Here is a 12,316-nt window from a genome sequence, read left to right on the forward strand (position 1 = left end):
CAGTGATGGCCACCGGCCTTCTGGCTCAAAGAGGACCCAGCATTCCTCTCTAGGGAGCAAAACTATGGAAACACCACTCTCATATCTGATTAGGGATGTATGGATTGTGTGAAATCCATTTTGTCTGTGTTTCATGGATGGTCAGGTGCTTTTTGTTCCATCATTTGCCCATCGACGGAATCAGGGTTTTTTTGTTTCCAAATTTGCACAAAGTTGCATGTGTGAAAATGCACAAATCCCCCCCAAATGTGTATTTCCATGCTTTAGCCTGTGGGGAAATGCACATTTTTATCTGATTTTTTAAAAAAGTGCATATTTTTCTATGACGAAATTTGCGCAAAATTCAGGAAAGTTAGAAAACCAGTCTGCTTGACTCGGAAAAACTGTGTGACTCGGGAAAAGCCAATCTGCTGTGGAATCCATGGGTTGGATTCATGAAAATCCAAACTCATTTGGTTCCGTTGCAGATTTCTCTGACATCCTTATATCTGATACATCCCTGCCGGTGATCTTTCCTCCCCCAGTTCATCAGTGGTCTGAAGGCTTCCTGCTTGCCCCTTGCTGCCCTCTATGCCCAGAACTAGAGCTGAACTGAAATTTCTCAGAAGACCATTTTCTTTTTCTCACCCCCATTAGGAAAAGGAGGCCAGTTTTTTTTGTAGCGGCTGCCATTTCACACACAGACACACGCATCATGTCCCAGAACAACGCTAGATCCAGGACGTTGTGGAGGATGCAGAACATTGGCCAGGCTGCTGTCACAGTGGCTGCTGTTGGCATGTGCAATGGCAACAAGCAAATATGCAAATGAACAAACTTCAGTCTAAAAAGGGAACAAAGCTGTGCTGCTGCTGCTAAGGGAGAGGAGACCCTTCGCAGCAGCTGGAGAATTTCTTTTCCCCCTGGAGGAATTTGGGAAGATGGTCCCCCCCCCCCCAGTTTCTCTGCCCACAAAGCAAAGAAAGAGGGTAATTTTTGAGAAACCGTTTGTGCACAGCTCTTCCTGTAACTGCCTCCCCCAAACCTACCTTCCTTCAAATCATTCCTCTAAAGCCACCTTTTCTAGGAAAACTTTAGCCCAGGACCTCAGATCCTCTGTCTTGCTGCAGCCTTCTCCAGCCCTTCAGATGTGTTGGACCGAAACTTCATTAAGAACATAAGGACATACGAAGAGCCCTCCTGGATCGGACCGAGATCCATCTAGTCCAGCATTCTGTGTTCACATAGTGGCCAACCAGATTCCCTTATGTCCTGCTTGCGGGTTTCCTTGGGGCAACATAACTCTCCCACCCATGTTCCCCAGCAAGTGGTATATGTAGGAATACTGCTTTTGATACTGGAGGCAGCATATACTCATCAGGAGCCATTGAAAGCCTTCTCCAGGAATTTGTCTAACCCCCTTTTAAAGCCATCCAAATTGGTGGCCATCACTCTACATCCTGTGGTAGCGAATTCCATAGTTTGACTACGCGCTGTGTGAAGAAGGACTTCCTTTGATCTGTCTTGAATCTCCCACCACTCAGCTTCGTGGGATGACCCTGGGTTCTAGTATTTTGAGAGCAGGAGAAAAACGTCGCTGTATCCACTTTCTCCACCCCAGGCATGATTTTGTACACCTCTACCATGTCTCCCCTGACCCTCCTTTTTTCCAAGCTAAACAATCCCAGCTGTTGTAACCTTCCCTCGCAGGGGAGTTGCTCCAGCCCCTTGATCAGTTTAGTTGCCCTTTTCTGCACTTTTTCCAACCTTACAGTATCTTTTTTTTAGGTGTGGTGAGCAGAACTGTGCACAGTATTCAAAGCGTGGTTGCACGAAAGATTTGTAGCATAGATCATATACTTTTCCTCTGTTTTATGTTTGCCTCAATCTCTCTCCCCTTCCTTTGTTTTCTGATCTGTGTCAAATTTTAGACTGTAAGCCTCTTGGGGCAGGGATCATTCCGCTCGTTCATTGTAAAGCTCCACGTACATGGATAGCGCTCTGTTAACAACAACAACAACAACAACAACAACAACAACAAATAACAGCACTACATATAAGCAAGGCCCTCATTGGCTCATGAATGACACGGGCAAACCCCTTGCTTCATGAAGTGTCATCTGATTTTCTTTTTTCATTACAAGCTGCCTTGAAGGTTTTTATGGCACAGCAGGATATAAATTATCTAAATATAAATAAATGATGACCGTTGGCTGGCAACACTCTGCAGGCACCCCCCCTGCTCTTGCTGAGAAAAGCACTGCGGAAAGAAGCGCTCAGGTTCTTGCTGAACACTTTGTAGGTAGCAGCAATGATCTCCAATAAAACCTCCGGCCAAAAAAAGGGTGCAGAGACCGCTGCTCCCCATTAGAGGGAGCTCAAAGAAAGCAATAAAACTCTTCCATGGCATGGACATGGTCTGAATTGTCCTAGTCTCTCAACAAACATTTACATTTTCCTACTCTGGACTAACCTCTAAAGAAGGGTGTCAGAAAACCTTTGTTTCATCAGACAGACAGACAGACAGACAGACAGCTGTTCTGCACACATGCTCCATACACTGAGAAAGCCAAGCCACGGTTCAATAGGAATATGTTCCCACCCCTCAATCCAGGTTACAGAGGCCGTGATCAATGTCTATTTCTGCTTGAAAAACCAAGAGAGATTTTTGTAAAGCACATTTGAGCAGCAGGGAAATCAGGGCAATTAATCAAAAGGAAAGTGGGGCTCCCCCCGCCCCCATCTCCTTCAGCAGTATTGGAGAAGCAGGACCGTCCCATGGTACTTTGGTGTCTGCTGTTTAACATCTGCCAGGATGTTCTCCTGCACAAGCCCCATTGAAATGAACAGGAGCTGCACAAGAACATTACTTTTTTTTTCTATTGGGGGATGTGCAGTCGGACATTCTGGTGGATTGGGCCCCAGTGGCTCAGAATGCTGTATCTCTTGGCCAGCCAGCCTTATGTTAATGGCACCCAACTTCCAGCTCACAGGAACATAGGAAATTGCCTTATACTGAGTCCAACCATTCGTCCATCTAGCCTTGAATTGTCATCTCTAGCTCTACTGAACCTATCTGGAGAAGCCGGGGTTTGAACCTGGGACCTTTTGCATACAAAGCAGATGCTCTACCACTGAGCTATGGCCTTTTTCTGGTCTCCTTAAGTGGAGCACCTCACCTTGTTCTGCTCTGTGGGCATGTGTGTGTGATTTTTCTTTTTTGAATGCCTGCTGCCTTTGTACTAGAAAGCCAAAAAGGCTTGACTAATGCCTCTAAGTGTTAAAATAAATACTGCAAGGACTTAATCGCAAACAGTTAAATACTCCTTGCTTTGCGAGAATATTTCTTTACCGATAGGAGAAGAATTAGAGTAATTTATGGAGCAATGTGTGATGAAAGTGCCTTGGCTCAAGGAAAGATTTTCCAATTATTCGTGGGCATTCCAGTTTCCTTTCTTCCCTTTCAAAATGACTTGTTTACACTCAGGGAGCACTTCTAAATTTTTAATAGAGAGAGAGAATTCATTTAATTAGACGGAGTGGCTTGTTTATGTCCAGGCTGTGCATTTTTAGTGTTGTAAAATGCTGGAAAATCTCACCCTCGCAATAGGTGCTGCCTCTTTTTCTCTGTTGCTTCTCTCCTGTAATTGCATTTAATGCTTGCAAGCAAAGTCTTATTTGACTATGTAGAAAAGGCTGAATAGAGGAAACAAGCAAGCAGGTAGAAGTCAGGGGCAAAGAACAAGACCAATGCCCCCCAAATGCTGAAATTACATACCATTTCCCCAGGTTTAAACTTCCACGCAGGGGTGTGTACTGCAAAGCCAACTGAAGTAAATGGAAAAATTCTCATGTTTTTAAAATGGATCTGGATTGCAGGAACTCATCAGGAAAGAATTAGGGAGAGGGCCAAGCTTTAAGCCCACCATAAGGATTTTAAAGCAAGTTCTCATTCTCTTAAAAGCTGACTTCTAACCTTGAATTCATTCTTCCATCAAAAATTGGTTGTGACATCTCATTGAAAGCAATGGAATGGGGCTCGCAGCTCAACCCAATGCAAGTTTACTCGGAAGTAAGTTCCAATGTATTCAAAGGCTTACTTCCAGGTAAGTGTGCACTGGATTGCGCCCATGCAATGCAGTTTTATGTATGCTTACCCAGACCTATGTCACATTAAGATAAATTGGAATGATTCCCTAATATGTGCATTTTGCAACACAGCCAAATAGCAAAACCCTATGCATGTATATGCTGACATAAGCACCATTCAGTTCAATGGGAGTTGGTCCCAGGTAGGTGTGTATAGGGTTGCAGCTTTAGTCATGATTAATTTAAGTCCCATTAAATGCAAAGAGATTATTGTCATGATTAACTTTTGCTAGTCTGTGCCTATCATATGTCAATCGGGTGTCAACGGGTTTTTTTTTTCTTTTTGTTTAAAAAACAAATATATAACTATATTAGATGCATTCAAAATGATTGTGGATGCAGCTTGTATTTTTTTTTCTCCAAGTCTGTGCAAAATTACTTACATAAGATTTCACAGTTACACATTTGATAATGATTATTCCAAAAATGTTTGAGGCATTAATGGTTTAAAGCATGTGTGTGTGTGTGTGTGTGTGTGTATATATGTGTGTGTGTGTGTGTATGTGTGTGTGTACATGTGTGTGTGTGTGTGTGTGTATATATATTCAGACTAATTGTTATGTTCAGTGTGCATTTACTTGCAAAAATCATCATTCTTAGTGGGGTTTATTTCCAAATTTTTAAAGGATTGAATTTTAACTAACCTCTCCTGATCTGAATTGCATTTCATTTGAAGGAGGTGTGTTTAGAATTGCAGTGAAAGGATTGAAGCAAGTTAAAACTATAACCATTGAAATGCTAAGAGGAAGAGCTTAATTATCGTTGGTTGCTGCCTGACAATAAATGGAAAAGCAAGAAAACTTTGTATGAAATTAAATAACAACGGGAGCATAAACTGTGTGAGAAGGAAGCATGTGACTGTGATCGATAAATGCATCATAATGAAACTGTAGGGCCCATAATGTAACTGTAGGGCTCAAAAATTATGTTGGCAAAATTATTTAGGGCACAATACACAGGAAAGTTCCATATGAGCCCTGTTAAAATGAAATGGGGGATTGCACAGGAAAAGATCCTGTCTGATTGTGTCCTGAGAGTGTAAGTTGTTTGCAAAATATCAAAACCATATAAATTTAGATAACTCACATCCCCCACCCAGATGTTTTTTCTTACACGATATGGCTCTCTTTTAGTTCCATAACAGTAAACTGGTCAAGAACATCAGCCGTAGCCATCCAAAATGACACCATTATCAGTACTTGACAAATATACATTGTCCTACAGATGTACCGTCACTGATTTTTTTTTAAAGTGTTCACTGCTGAGAATATTTGTTTGGGTAGTTTTGAGAGTGAGATTTTGATTTATCTGATATAACTTATTCTTTCCTAGGTGTCAGTGATGAAATCTGTTGATGCAGGGAAGGAAAAGGGTTGCAATTTGGATCGAGAGAAGGGATGTTATTGAGAGAAGGGATGTTATTGTATATTCAGTTTCAATATAATTGTGGCTAAAAGCAGCATAATTGGGCAGATTTCATTCTTTCTAAATTTTAATTCATTTAAACGGTTGTAGAAATTCCATGCAGCATTAAAAATGCAAGTATCTTTTGAATGGATATTGAGGGTGTTCTGGAAGACACACAATACCCATTTTAGACTTGTGCTATTCAGAATGCATTTCAATATATCATCGGTGATTCTGCTTCATAAGAAAGCACTGTATGCAATAAACACCCTTTTGAAAATAGTACTTTTGTAGAACTGTAATACTAATTTCATTTTTTAACCAACCAAGTAATGTCAGACCTTTAACTGACTAGAAATTTTCAATCAGGTGGCATCCTTTATTCGACAGTACTGGCATCTGGTTTATCTTTTGACGAACACATTCTGTCACTGAAATGGCGCCTTAAGAGAATATAAACACAACCTACATTACAGAATGTTCTTTTCTTCCTGTAAGGGTTGATAGACCATAAGGCTGCAACCCTATGCATACTTACCTGTGGGTAAGCACCACTGAACACAGTGGGACTTACTTCTGAGTAAATATGCACTGCAATGTACGTTTTTGCTTAAATGTGATTTAAAAGGTCTCTTTATTTTTATTTTTTGCATCAGTCAAAAATGCCAACTTAAATAATTTAAACAAAGGACGGGAGAACTCTTTCTGTTCATCCATTTCTCTATACCAGGAAAACTGTATTTTATTTTCACAAGCCCTGTCTGAATTATCACGGTAGGTGTTGGGAAAGAATAAGAATTTCAAAATTTGTATGTGTGTGTGTGTGTGGAGTTTTTTCACTGGGGATGCAAAGGGTGAAAGATGATGCAAAGAGGGAAACAGAGACTTCAGGCAAATGATTAATATTAATATTATTATTAATAATAATAAATTACCTATGTATTTAAAACATTTGTATCCCTCCCTATATCATTAAGATCTCAGGGTGGTGTGCAGATAAAATCAGTTTAAACAGTATAAAACAATAAATAATTTAAACACCTAAAACATATTAAACCATTAAACAAGCTAATACCAATTAAAATCTAAAACAATACAACAGTTAAAACGGTGTGCTACTTTAGGGAATGCATTTAGCCCTCAAAGGCTTTGGTAAAAAGCCATGTTTTTACTTGGTGCCAAAAATGAAACCAATGTACATGCCAATTGGGCCTCCACGACTGGGGTGCCACAGCAGAGAAGACCCTCTCCAACGTCCCACCATAGTGTATGTCTCGCACTGGTGGGACACAAAGGAGAGCCCCTCCAACACAGAGGAGAGTCCCTCAATCCTTGGGCAGGCATATACAGGGAGAGGCGCTCCCTCAAATATCAAGGTCCCAAGCCGCTTAGGTCTTTAAATGTCATCACCAAAACCTTGAATTCTGACTGGAAGCGTATTGGCAGCCAGTGCAATTCCTTAAAAAATGGCGTTAAGTGATCTTTATGAGATGCTCCAGTCAGCTAGCCGCTGCATTTTGCACTAGCTACAACTTCGGAGTCGTCTTCAAGGGCAGCCCCAGGTAAAGTGCATTGCAGTAGACTAATTGGGAAGTTACCAGCATGTGTACTACTGTGGCTAGGTTATCCCTGTCCAGGAAAGGCCGTAGCTGGTGGATCAGCCAAAGCTGGCCCCAGGTACTCTGGGCTACAGAGTCCACCTGGGGCTCCAGTGACAGGGATGGATCTTGGAGTACTCCCAAGCTATGCACCTGCTCCTAGGGATGTCAGAGAATTCTGCCACGGATCTCAGTGAGGCTGAATGCCAGTGCATTCGGCCCCCCAAAATCCGTGGCGGAACGAAGCCCCTTGCCCCACCACCCTGCGAAAGGCGTGAGAAATGGAGCATTTACCTAGTGCCGTTCACGCTGCTTTGAGAATGGCGGCCGCGACTGCGGCTGCCATTGGCTTCCCCATTTAGGCTGTGATAGGCTACGTAAATACTTACATAGCCTACCACGGCTAACACAGGGATGCCATTTGCGTCCCTGCAGAGGCCGTGATAGGCTACATAAATATTTACATAGCCTATCACAGCAAAAAAAGGGAACGCAAATGGCAGCCGCCATAGCCACCGCCATTTGTGTCTGCAGGTGCCACACACCTGCGAATGCACCCAGCCGGCGGCTCCATGGAGTTGCTGTGGAGCGGAGCTGGCCAGGTTAGGATTTTGGGGGGAGGTGCAGAGCGCCTCCCCCCCACCGCAAATCACCCCTGAGGAAAGGTAAGTGACTTTTGTACATCCCTACCTGCTCCTTCAGGGGGAGTGCAACCCCATCCAGGACAGGTTGCTTACCCAATTCCTGGACTCAGGGACCACCAATCCACAGAGCTTATGTCTTGCCAGGATTTAGCTTCAGTTTATTGGCCCTCATCCAGCCCATTATAGACTCCAGGCACTGGTCCAGCACCTGCACCCCCCCAGCTGATTCCGACAACAAGGAGAAGTAGAGCTGAGGATCATCAGCATACTGGTGACCCCCCCCCCCAAAAAAAACCTCCTAATGACCTCTCCCAGCAGCTTCATGTAGATGTTGAACAGCATGGGTGGTAGAATAAAAGCCATGGGGTAGAGCAGGAATCCACCATTACCACTCTCTGGAATCGGCCCTGCAGGTAGGAGCAGAACCACTGTAACACAGTGCCCCCAACTCCCATCCTGCAGAGTCCATCCAGTAAGACACCATGATCAATGGTGTCAAAAGCCGCTGAGAGATCCAGGAAGATCAACAGGGCAGCACTCCCCGTCTTTCACCCGGAGTAGGTCGTCAGTCAGAGCAACCAAGGCCGTTTCAGTGCTGTACCCTGGCCTGAAACCAGATTGAAATGGGTCCAGATAATCAGTTTCTCCAAGAATGTCTGAAGCTGCCCAGTAGGGATGTCAGAGAATTCTGCGACAGATCTTGGTGAGGCCGAATGCCAGTGCATTCGGCCCCCTGAAAACCATCGTGAAACAAAGCCCCCGCCCCCCTAACCCACGAAAGGTGCGCGGAACGGAGCACTTACCTGCTCCTGTCCATGCTGCTGTGCGAATGGCGGCCGTCCTGCGGCCGCCATTCACTTCCTCCTTCTTCAGCCATGATAGGCTACGTAAATACTTACATAGCCTATCACGGCTAATGCAGGGACGCCATTTGCATCCCTGCGGAGGCCGTGATAGGCTACGTAAGTATTTATGTAGCCTATCACGGCGGGGGGGGGGGAACCCCAGCGTACGCAAATGGTGGTAGCCGCCGCCATTTGCATATGCTGTGGTTTTTTCCCCCCTGCCGTGATAGGCTACGTAAATATTTACGTAGCCTATCATGGCTCACTACAGGGACGCAAATGACGGCGGCTACGACAGCTGCCATTTGCTTCCCTGGAGGACTGCCCAGAGGCCGGATGTCCGGCTGCAGGTGGCTGGAGCCGGCCAGTGGCTCCACAGCTTGGCTGCGGAGTGGAGCCGACCAGCCAGGATTCTGGGGGGAGGCACGGAGCGCCTCCCCCCCCCGGTGAGGATTCTGGGGGGAGGGACGGAGCACCTCTCCCCACCTGCGGAACCCGGCAGAGCCAGGTAAGTGGGGTTTTGTATACCCCTACTGCCCAGCCACCACACGCTCAAGCACCTTTCCCCAATGGGGCGACAGTTCTCACACACCTCTGGGTCCGGGGGGAGGGCTCTTCGGGAGAGGGCACACTACAGCCTCTTTCAAGGCGGCAGGCACCACCCCCGACAGAGTGGAGCATTTACCACCCCCTGGACCCTAATAGCAGCCTAGACAGCTTCTGGAGAGCAAAAAGCTTGTTCATTTATTTTGTGATATTTTGGTTGCTCCTGATAAAGATATTGCCCTACACTGACTTCGGTTTGTTTGTGGTCCCTAGGAAAACAACCGACCAAAAGTTGCTGAGGGAGACATCTTCATTAGGAGCAACCAAGGCATCACAAAATGGCAAACAAGCTTCTGAGCTCTCCAGAAGTCCTCCTTTGGTTAGCCGGTAAGCAAAATGGACATGAGGAGAATAAACCCTCATAGCTGGATGAAGGAGACTGGCCCAAGATTTAAATGCAAGGTGCAAGAACGAGGACAAAGGAACCAAGGACTGATGACCACGGGGAAGTCAGTTGGGGGGGAAATGGGAATGTTGACTAGGGCATGTGGACTAGGGCACCCAGTATTATCATGGAGCAAATTCAGGATGGAGGAATTCTATACATCGTCCCCATTTCCCCCTCCTCCCCCCAACACACTGAGGGGGGGGGCACTTACAAATCACCAAAAAAGAAGAAACACATCACCAAAAAAGAGGACAACAGAGGATATGGATTTGCATATGCAAATTTAGAGAGAACTGCTATAATTTAAACAGAAATACATGTCCCTATACTGCGACCAGGTGAGTTGTGTGCCCACCTGCTCAGTCGCTGTCTGGGTGCTAACGGTGGGTGGGCAACTTTGAGGCCTTTGCTCTGGTCTCCCTTCTTGGGGCTCTTTGCTTTTAAACTGGACTTGGACTGCACAGCCCTTCCAGTAGAGGACACCTTCAAAATAGAGGATGGTCCTCTGCAAAAGAGGACACACAGCCACCCTCACTGGGAGGGGGGAGAATTTGCTGGAGATATTTTGAAAAGCGAGATTGGAAGAGGACAGATAGAAGTGAGTGGAGAGAAGGGAGAGGGAAACAGAGGAGGCCACGGAAAGGCAATTGAGGAGACAGAGGAGCCACAGATCCAGCTGTGGAAAATGTGTCAGCTGAACTGCTTTAGGGAAAGAGGAATGGCCCACAGTGGAAAAGAGACCACAGTGGCGAGTGGCCACAATCTGAAGAAGCAGTAATACCACATCAGAGTTGTAGAAGCATAAACTGGAGATTACCATATATCAAGGCCTTAATGCACCCCTGCCCGTCTGGGTGTCCTCCAGATGTGTTGGACTACAACTCCCATAAACCTCCAGCCAGGTGTGCTTATAGTCCAACACATCTGGAGGGTACCAGTTTGAGCAAGGCTGCATTAATGGATTAGAGGCAGTTGGCTGCTTTTACAAATAATTTCTGGTTTTGGTACACTCTGATTCCCTATTTCCAGCAGCAACGAGATTGAACTTCCACAAATCCTATTTTTCAGCAGCCTTATACTCCCTGTGGTAAAACTGTTCCTGGGCTATGGGACCTCAGGATCACTCTGGACTATTTATTCTGCAACAGCCTAGCTGCTGCACTGACCTAAGAAACAAGAGACAGATGTCGTTTTGGTTGACGATAAACTAAGGGGGGGAAATCCGTAACTGTCCAGCAATATGTTATCGACAGTTCAAAATATACCCCAGCAGTTGTAGGGTGTGTGAAATGGCTGTTTCTGTACCACACGGTACCTTTACTGTCCCTGTGCAAGTGTGCTATGTTATTATGTGCACTAGAGGCAAGAGACATCCATCCACCACTCTGAGGATGAACACCTAGAGAGCCAGCTGAGGACAGCTCTAGGGGCAACTCACGCCAACAAGACTTGGAACTGGAGGACATCTCATGAGTTGGGTCAGGTCACCTGGTCTCAGTTTTCCCCACTGTGGTGAGGTGAATTGTGTTTCTATTTAAAGTACAGTCATTATCTTGACATTTGTATCTACACATATAAATTAGCATATGCACATTGTATGCAAATCAACAACATCTTTTGTCCTCTCGTTTGGTTATGCATTGCTTCTTTTTTGCCCACTGCAGAAGTGGTCACCCTAAACAGAAACCACAGAAAGGGAAGATTGGACTTTAGGCCTGAAGTCCAACTCAAACTGCATCACTGGTGGAGAGCAAGTATTACGAATAGTTGGTTGCTATTTTGTTGGTGTGGGGTGGGGGAATCACCGGTAAACAACTTCTCTCTGTGTACAGTTAAAAACTAGCTGCTTTCCCCTTCCGCTTTATTAAACATTCTCAGGAATGCCAACCCTTGCACATTTCATCAACAATGACATTCTAATCAATGCAACCACTTTCCATTTTTTGCATTCCCCTGAAATCCTAAAATTGCCCTCGTAATGGCACCAGAGTCCTTTTGTCTTCACCTTGGCCTAAAAAAAAAAATTCCTTGATAAAATTTCATGCAAGAAGTCCCAAATACAGTTTTCCGTTCTGGTCACTTGCAGGTTGCAGACTGGCTGCATCTCCATACTTTTATTTTTATTTATTTCTTTGAAAGATTTTAACCAGCATCTCCGTATGTTCAAGGAAGCTTCCAAACAGAATATGAGCATCATAAAAACAAAGCAGCCATCACAGTTTTGCATCCAAAAATCATGCATTTGCATCTGAAAAGGCTGCATTTCTTAATACTGACCCAAATTCTGCATTCTCTGGAAGTGACATGTTGCAAAACGTTTGCACAGTTGGCGATTTCAGGACATTGCAGTACAGGCTGGTGGCTCTGACGTCAGTTGGGTGGTGACTCTGCTCCAGCTTTAAGTCAGAACCAGTCAGAACTCTAAAGGAGCTCTCCAAGGTGCTCCACAAACCACTCAGTTCAGTTTGGGTTTAAGTGTGCTGATGCTGCTCCAGATCAGCTCTAGTTCAAGCCAATACACATTCACTAACTGGTTCGGTTCCAGTTCACAAGGTGGAACAAAATAATGAGTTTAGTTTGGCATAACTATCTGTTGGTTGTTGCATCCCTTAAGTACTGTGAAGTACGCATGAAATGAGAATAACGTAATAGCAAATTTATGGTATGCTTTTAACTTGTATTATTTAATTAAAGTGGATT

The sequence above is a fragment of the Heloderma suspectum genome, chromosome 11, assembly GCF_057233095.1.
Source record: "Heloderma suspectum isolate Gila_16-S chromosome 11, 16-S_ref, whole genome shotgun sequence".
Lineage (NCBI taxonomy): Eukaryota > Metazoa > Chordata > Lepidosauria > Squamata > Helodermatidae > Heloderma > Heloderma suspectum.